We start from the raw sequence: 7,768 nt of genomic DNA on the forward strand, positions 1-7,768 counted from the left end.
CCTGGGGGTGAGGAGCAATGTCAGGAAAGGGTTTCTCTGTGTAATCCTGGCTATCCTGAAACTCTCTCTATAGACCAGGCTGGCCTCAGACTCACAGAGATCCACTAACCTCTGCCTCCTGAGTGCTAGGATCAAAGGTGTGCACCACCACTGCCTGGCTGTCTTTCAGTTTTCAATACCCTTTCTTTGCTCTATGGTTGTATTATTTTAACCACAATATACCAAGGGGATTTTCCTTTCTGCTCCTATCTATTTGCTGTTCTGTGTGCTTCCTCTGTCTGAACGGGTATGTTTTCCCTAATTTGGGGAGGATTTCTTCTACTATAGTGTTAATGATGTGGTCTATGGAATAGACCTGCTATTCTTTTTCTTCTATGACTAAAATTAATTAATTTGGTCTTATGGTATCTCAAAGTTCTTACATGATCCTTTTGTATGTTTTCATATCCTTTGATTGAGTGGTCCTATTCCTCTACTTTGTCTTCAAGTCCTGGTATTCTACCTTCTGTTTGATCTAGTCTAATGGTAAGGCTTTCCTTGGGATTCATATTGGGTTGTTCAATACATATTGGTTTTACAATTTCATCATTTCAACTTGAACTATCTTCATTAATTTTATCTCTACTGAATTCAGTTTTTAAACTCTGAATTACCTTTATCATTCCATATGTGTGTGTGTTGTGTGTGTGTGTGTGTGTCTATGTCTGCATCTGCATGTGTCTGTGTGTAAATGTATGTGTGTCAGTGTGTATACATGTGTCACATTGTGTGTGTAAAAGTCAGAACAACTTGTGGAACTAGTTTCTGGTTCTATCCTTCCACAATGTGGGTCCTGGGGATGGAACTCAGGTTGTCAGGCTTGGTAACAGGTCCCTTTACCCAAGGACACATTCTTGCCTGCTACAGTGAAAAGACTTTTAACAGGTCAGTTGAAATTAGAGTGTAAGCATGATGCCTCAGCCTCATGCTGAGTGTGAAATCCTAGTAGCAGGGGCATTCACCTATGGAACTGCCATACAGTCATCAAAGGATGCAGATATGTGCAATAATCATCAAGTTTCCATTAACTTTTGCCCTGTGTCTAAAAATAGCCTTGACACCAAAAGGAATCATCCTAAAGTTATTGAGATTCACTTGGGGTGAAACCATTTCTCTCTTTTATTCCTCTGGACATTTATGATCTCAACTCTTTTGAGACTGACATTCCATGGGTGCTTACTTCGTGGAAGCAGATAGCATCCTTACTCTGACTATGTCCTGGGACATTCCACTTAGAAGCAAGATTCCCTCTTCACACTCCCCATGTGTGTAACTTTAACACACACAGACTCCAGCACGCCATCCTTGCAAGGGTGATACCTTCACCAACCTTTGGGTACCACACCTTTTATAAAAAGCTTCATGAAGAGTCCCACATTCCACTTGAACTACGTTAGATGGTGGGATGTATAATGGAAGTTGAGTGTTTCAATCGTCTCAAAATCTGTTAGCATAAAGTCAGCCTGAACTATGTGAAGACCAGATGTCAAAAAGAAGCTGTGATGGCAACAGTTGAGTCAGCCATTGACCAAGTCATCAGGTTCTTTGTTCTGCTCTTCCTTTGCAGAATGGCTAATGGCTGCCGAGAAGCACATTTATTGTTGCCATTGTGAGTTCTAAGTGGTCTCCGATCAATCCTACCATCACATTTATTGACTTTATCACTCTGAGAAGAATACTAACATCTCAGTATTCTTTTATTACAAAAAGCAGAAATCAACTTACCATACCCACTGGCCTGATTATAAAGAGCAGCCCTTTCTGTGGAAGTGTGAGTGCTATCTGCAGGCCCCTGGCCCTTGGGAGGTTCCTAGAAACCACCAAAATATTAGCATCATATTTGCTAATGATGCCTTACGGGTGCCATGAGCAAAGAAGGCAAACAGCAGGAGCTAAGGGACAAGCACAAAGTGATACTGGGAGCATCAAGGGTTAATAAATGCAGAAGGACTCTGTGACAGGGCCATCTTGCCACTCAGACTGTCACATGCAAATATCTCCTTCCCTTTCCAACCAGCACATAGCATTTCTAACCTTTTTCCACCTGTAAAAAATTCCTCCTTTATTAAATATGGTCCTCTCCTTCTGACCTTTACCTTACTTCCTTGATGTCCAAACTTCTCTCTTAAGGTGCTTGATGCTGACTATTTCTGCTTTCTCACCCCCATTCATTTTCCCCAGTTTCAGGCCAGGTTCCCTATCACCACCCTTAAAGACAGCCATGATCAAGATCAACTAACACTATCCTGTTGCTAAATCCAACAGGCAAATGCTTGTCAATCGCTATGTATCAGTCTTTCCAACAGTGTTTGGCTCTTAGAGCATCTCCTGACGCTTGGGATGCTCTGCCTTTGCACTGAAGGCATCCCTTACAGCCTGGTTTCCCCACTGAGATCTCTGACTGCTCTGTATTCATGGCCTCTACTTTGACATCCAGCTCATGGTTACACCAGAGCTTAGTTCTCATTCTATGGTGATCACATGTGATCATGCTCCACCCTTTAACAAACAGCCAAAGAGCTTCAATCGGGGTCTCCTGCCTAGAGCTCTCTAACACCCAGAAAAGTGTTGCTCACTCTTAAACATCTATTACTAAAGCTCAACATAAACCTCTCTCTACCTTTGGAGCACAGGCAACACAGTCTATCAGAAAGCTAGGCGTCTTTCTGGAACTTTCTCACCTCTTCTAGCTAGTCCCACTGAGGCCAAGCATCACTTGAGTCTCCATCTCTGTTTCTACCGTTGCTGTTGTAATAGAAGACATGTCTCTCTTTCAAACTACTGAGGACCCTGCAGCAAGCATGGTACTTGCTCTGCATCTGTATTTTTTCCATCAGAAAGACCCATCTAACTTCCATTTTGATCATGCCGAAAATGAAAAGTCTTCTTAAACTCACTTTACAAATTTTATTGCCTTCAGAGTATGATGTGACATCTTTATGAAATATGAAAGCATCCTTATAGTCTGGTACCAGCCCAACTTGTAAGTTTCATCTTACAAAATTTCAGGTTACCCTGTGTGCTGTGTGTGTGTGTGTGTGTGTGTGTGTGTGTGTGTGTGTGTGAACTTGACATAAGCTAGAGTCATCACAGAGAAAGGAACCTCAGTTGAGTCCAACTGTAAGACATTTTCTCAATTAGTGATAAATGGGGCACCATTGCAGATGGTGCCATTCCTGGGCTGGTAGTCTTGGGTTTTATAAAAAGGCATTTGAGAAAGCCAAAGGAAGCAAGCCAGTCAGCAGCACCCCTCCATGGCTTCTACATTAGCTCCTGCCTCCAGGTTCCAGCCCTGCTTGAGTTCCTGTCCTTACTTCCTCCAGTGATAGATTATGATTTGGAAGTATAAGGCAAATAAACCCTTTCCTTCTCAGCTTGCTTTTTCATCATGGTGCTTTGTTACAGCAATAAAACCCTGAATAAGACCCCCTGCAAGCCATGATTCCCCAATCCCAACCTTTGGGGTGTGTCTCACTGTATTGCCTTCTACCGATCCAGATCTGGTCAAATTGCAGGCCACTTTGTTTAGGAAGCATATTCCGACCTTGCCAGTAGGCTTAAAAAGCACACAGGCCTCTCCTATCCAAACACTCACCAAAGCACTTTGTGTCTGCTGTTCTTCTGATCTCTCTGCCCTTGGAATTTACAAAGTGGTTTCCTATACAATGTATATATGCGTGTGTGTGTGTGTGTGTGTGTGTGTGTGTGTGTATGTGTGTGTGTGCCTTTTATTTACAAAAACAAAATTCATACTTTAATCAGTTGCTAACATAATAACTCTGGAGATTTTCTTTGATAACAACCACAAAAAAAAAATAATCTAGATTTCTATTATTTCTGTGACATTGACCCTCCTGAGCTGCACTGATTTTTTTCTGAAGTCAAGCCATGGATTACAAAGAGGGATTGGTCCTCAAAACACAGACCCTATATAACCTCACTGCCTGTCCCCATGTACAAGACTCTAATCTAGCTCGTAGACCATCTGCTCCCTTCAAACACGAATGGCATCTTATGATTTTAGGCCTAATGATGTTTAATCATTTCATGTCATTCTCTCTCCCTGGCCCCAGATGAGCCCATTCGAGCCCTCGGCAGTCAACAGCGACTGACCAGGCAACTCGACACACCATGTTGATCCCTTTAACCACGATTACTGAAACCAACCAGGATGACTGTGCCTAAGGCTCTGTAAACATGGCCCAAGTGGGAAAGGGTGGAGCTGGAGACGCCGAGGGATTTGTGGAAAAGAAAATTAGCCAGCTATTGAATTCCAGCTACTGTGACACTGGCTTCTGCTTTGGTCACATTGGGTGTTTGGTGAATGAAATCTTGACCCAAAATAAAATGTGTCTACTTTTCCCCACTCTGGGTAGATGTTTCTCTCTCTCTCTCTCTCTTTTTTTTTCCTTTTTCTTTGGAGATGAGACCACATGTAAAGGGATCAGTTTCCTCAAGCAGCTGTGAGAGGGGTTTTTTGAAAGCTGTTTTATATTGAATCTGTAACAGCAGTCTGTCTAACTCGTTGCCAAATGAGTGTTAGGCATTATTCAAGAGTAATACTCAGAGCTGTGGTTTTCTGGAGGAGAAGTAAAAAGCACTCCTAAGAATAACAAATTAACATCTGAAAAGAACAAATGTTGATCCAATAGGCTTTCTACCTCACCAGCTACAGACTGCTGCTATGCACTTGGCTGATCACACCAGCCCTAGCATTATCCAGCCAGACTCCCTTTTCTGGCAAAGTGGAAGAGACTCCCTACATCTAGAACGACAACATCGCTGAGGCCTTCATTCCCAGATAAGAAGAATCTCTGCTTATCCTTCTTTATCCAGCTGGTCCAGGCATACATAACTCATCTTTTTTTTTTTTGGCTAGGTCAAGCAATTTTAATCAAGTTCATGATCAGCTGTGCAGATATGCTTCCTAGGATAGTCCTGTGCTAGTCTGGAAGTGCGGGAACAGCCTTCACTTGTAATGTGTTGACAGTGGGACCCATTCTTGAATCTCCTTTCTAGTGGTGGAATAAGGAACGTACTGCTCTGGAGACGTAGTCACATTGAATTTATGGTTTGTCCAGATGAATTTATGAGCAGTCAGTGGTTTTGTCGTTGGAGGGTCGTCAGTCATGCAGTGAAGCCAGCAGTGCTACTCAGGAGGCACCATGCTTCCATCCAAATCCCTGAACGTGTTTTTGGCATTCATTTTGGTGTTTATATGACCCATTGGTGACAACCAAAAAATTGCTTGTTGTCTTCATGGTATTTGTTTCCAAAGCTGTCATGTCCCACCAATGCACCAAGCCTTTTATCATTTGCCTTCAGCTTCGTATTACTCGTATCCCCTGGATTATTCAGTGTACTAATAGTCTCCAAGTGGTTCCCCGGATTTGCTGCTGCTTATGGGAATAAATAGGACTGACATGATCACCTCCTTCAACTTCTTACTATACACAATGCAGAGAAAATTTACCCAAGGTTACCATGGGGGTAGAAGAGTTGCTATGCTAAGCCTCATTACACCCCAGACCTTGGACCCCATAAGTCATCTTTTAATTATTTTTTATAGTATCTAGCATACACAGGTATGACATCACTATATCACATCAAACATAAACACACATTATCCCTAATAGCACACAGCACTCATGCATTCACAGACACACACACACACACCTATCCTTGGTTGAGAAGGATCCACAGGTTTAGGATTATCCTACTGGATCACTTTTTATTTGTTGTTTCTATAGTTCAGAGATAGGGATTTCAGACAGCTAAACCATGGTCATTTCCACTTCTAGACAGTATTCTATTAATGCTGTGAGCCTTGAAATCAAAGAGAACTGTGTTCATATTTTGGTGCTCATAACTTGGTGCTCAGCTTCCTGGCTGAACTAAATCAAGTCACTTAACTGCATTGGAAATGAATCATCATGAACTGGCTTGGGAAAATATTGGCTATAGGAATAAACATGAGAACAAATTGCAAAGATAAAAAGTATTTCATTGTGTTTAAAAATAACATTAGTAAAATGTTTTTAGTATGTAACACCTTTTTTATACATGTTGTCAAAATCATACAAGTCTTCCTCATGACTTCTGCAGGGTAATGTCATCCCTGTAAGTCTACATTCACAGGTTGGGAATCACAGATGACCAAGAGGAATTCACTGATGGATATACACTAAACAAGCAAGAGTCTGGGCTGAGACTGCTTAGCCTATATGATGCTTTTTGTTAGGGCCCGGGGATTGTCTTACAAACCACACAAGCACTAATCTCAGTCACTTAGGGATGGTTTATTGAGCATACACCCCAGGGTTGGTCACCAAGGCCGTGGTTCAGATTCAAGGACTGAACCATGACCCTGACTTATGATCCTAGGGGGTTTTTAAGCCCCAAATCCACAAACATCTGTGCCAAGTTATTTCACCAATCAGGATTTAGGGATAGGGGATTTCCTTAGGCACATATCTTTGTGGCATATTTATCCTATTCCCATTGGTTGGGGTATTCTACTGTGGCGGGGAACTTGCCTTGTCTAATATGCATGCCCTAACTTGTCTTCAAGGATGAGACTTGTCTAACATTCATGTCTTAACTTGAGAAACAGGATGTCAGTTTCCATCCCTTATACCATAAAATCTCATACACAGGCTCAGTGTATGTTGGATAGTTGGTTCAGGTCCAAGCTTACTATAGGTAACTATACAAAACAGTTCTACTGACTTCTATTGTGGTTGGTTCCCAGGGGCACAGAATATAACAGAATATGTAATCAATATAGGTATTAGAAAGTTTCCTAGTAACATCAGAAACATGTGAGAAAGTTTCCTTAGAATGGAAGGCTAGTCACATTAACTGTTAACTATGCCTTCATGTTTTTTCACCTAGGCCTTAACACTCTAAGCCTTAACATTCCATCTAGGCTTTAACATTTTACCTAGGCCTTAAAACTTTTCAATGCTAAAAAGATCAAAAAATTTAAAAGCTTAAAATTACACCAAGCCCTGTACTGTCAAAAATGGCAAATGGTTCCTATGCCCCCTGCCTTCCATCCATTACCCAGCACTCTTTCCCCACCTTCCCACTTTCACTCTCTTTCTGCCCCCTCTTCCATAATGTTTCCTGAGCCTTGTAAGGGTTGATAAAGAATGCTCCCTTCCAGGATGAGCATTAGCAGTTATTTATTCTTACCATTTTAACCAATAATGGAACTCTTCATTAACAACTACAGAAAGAAGCTTCTCTAAGGTTAAAAAACTCCATGTAAAGAAAAATAAATGTTGAGAAGGTAGTTTGACAAGATGATTATTTAGCAAAACAATAGTAGGCTCCTACTTAGGACCTAAAACACCACTCTCTCCAGCTATGGTTTTTTTAACCAGGTTTAGAGCATGAGGCATGAGTTTCCTCCTATGGATCAGACCTTAAGTCCAATTGGAAAGTGGTAGGTTACCCCCATAACAGCTATGCCATTATTGTATCATCTGGCAGGCTGGATTTGTAGCATAGCGAATCCATGCTGGGTAAGACCATTGATTCTGGCACTATGAAGCTACCTTGCAGAATATTTTTTATTCATTCAAAATTGACTTTTCTATGTCTTGCAACCAAACTGTCTTCAGCAGTAGGGTCTTCGCAAACAGTTTTCGAACTCCTTTATTTTTTCAATTATAGTTTGCAAATATCTTATAAAAGAGTGGGTTTACATGAGGCTTTTTTTTTT

The sequence above is a fragment of the Mastomys coucha genome, unplaced genomic scaffold, assembly GCF_008632895.1.
Source record: "Mastomys coucha isolate ucsf_1 unplaced genomic scaffold, UCSF_Mcou_1 pScaffold7, whole genome shotgun sequence".
Taxonomy (NCBI): Eukaryota; Metazoa; Chordata; class Mammalia; order Rodentia; family Muridae; genus Mastomys; species Mastomys coucha.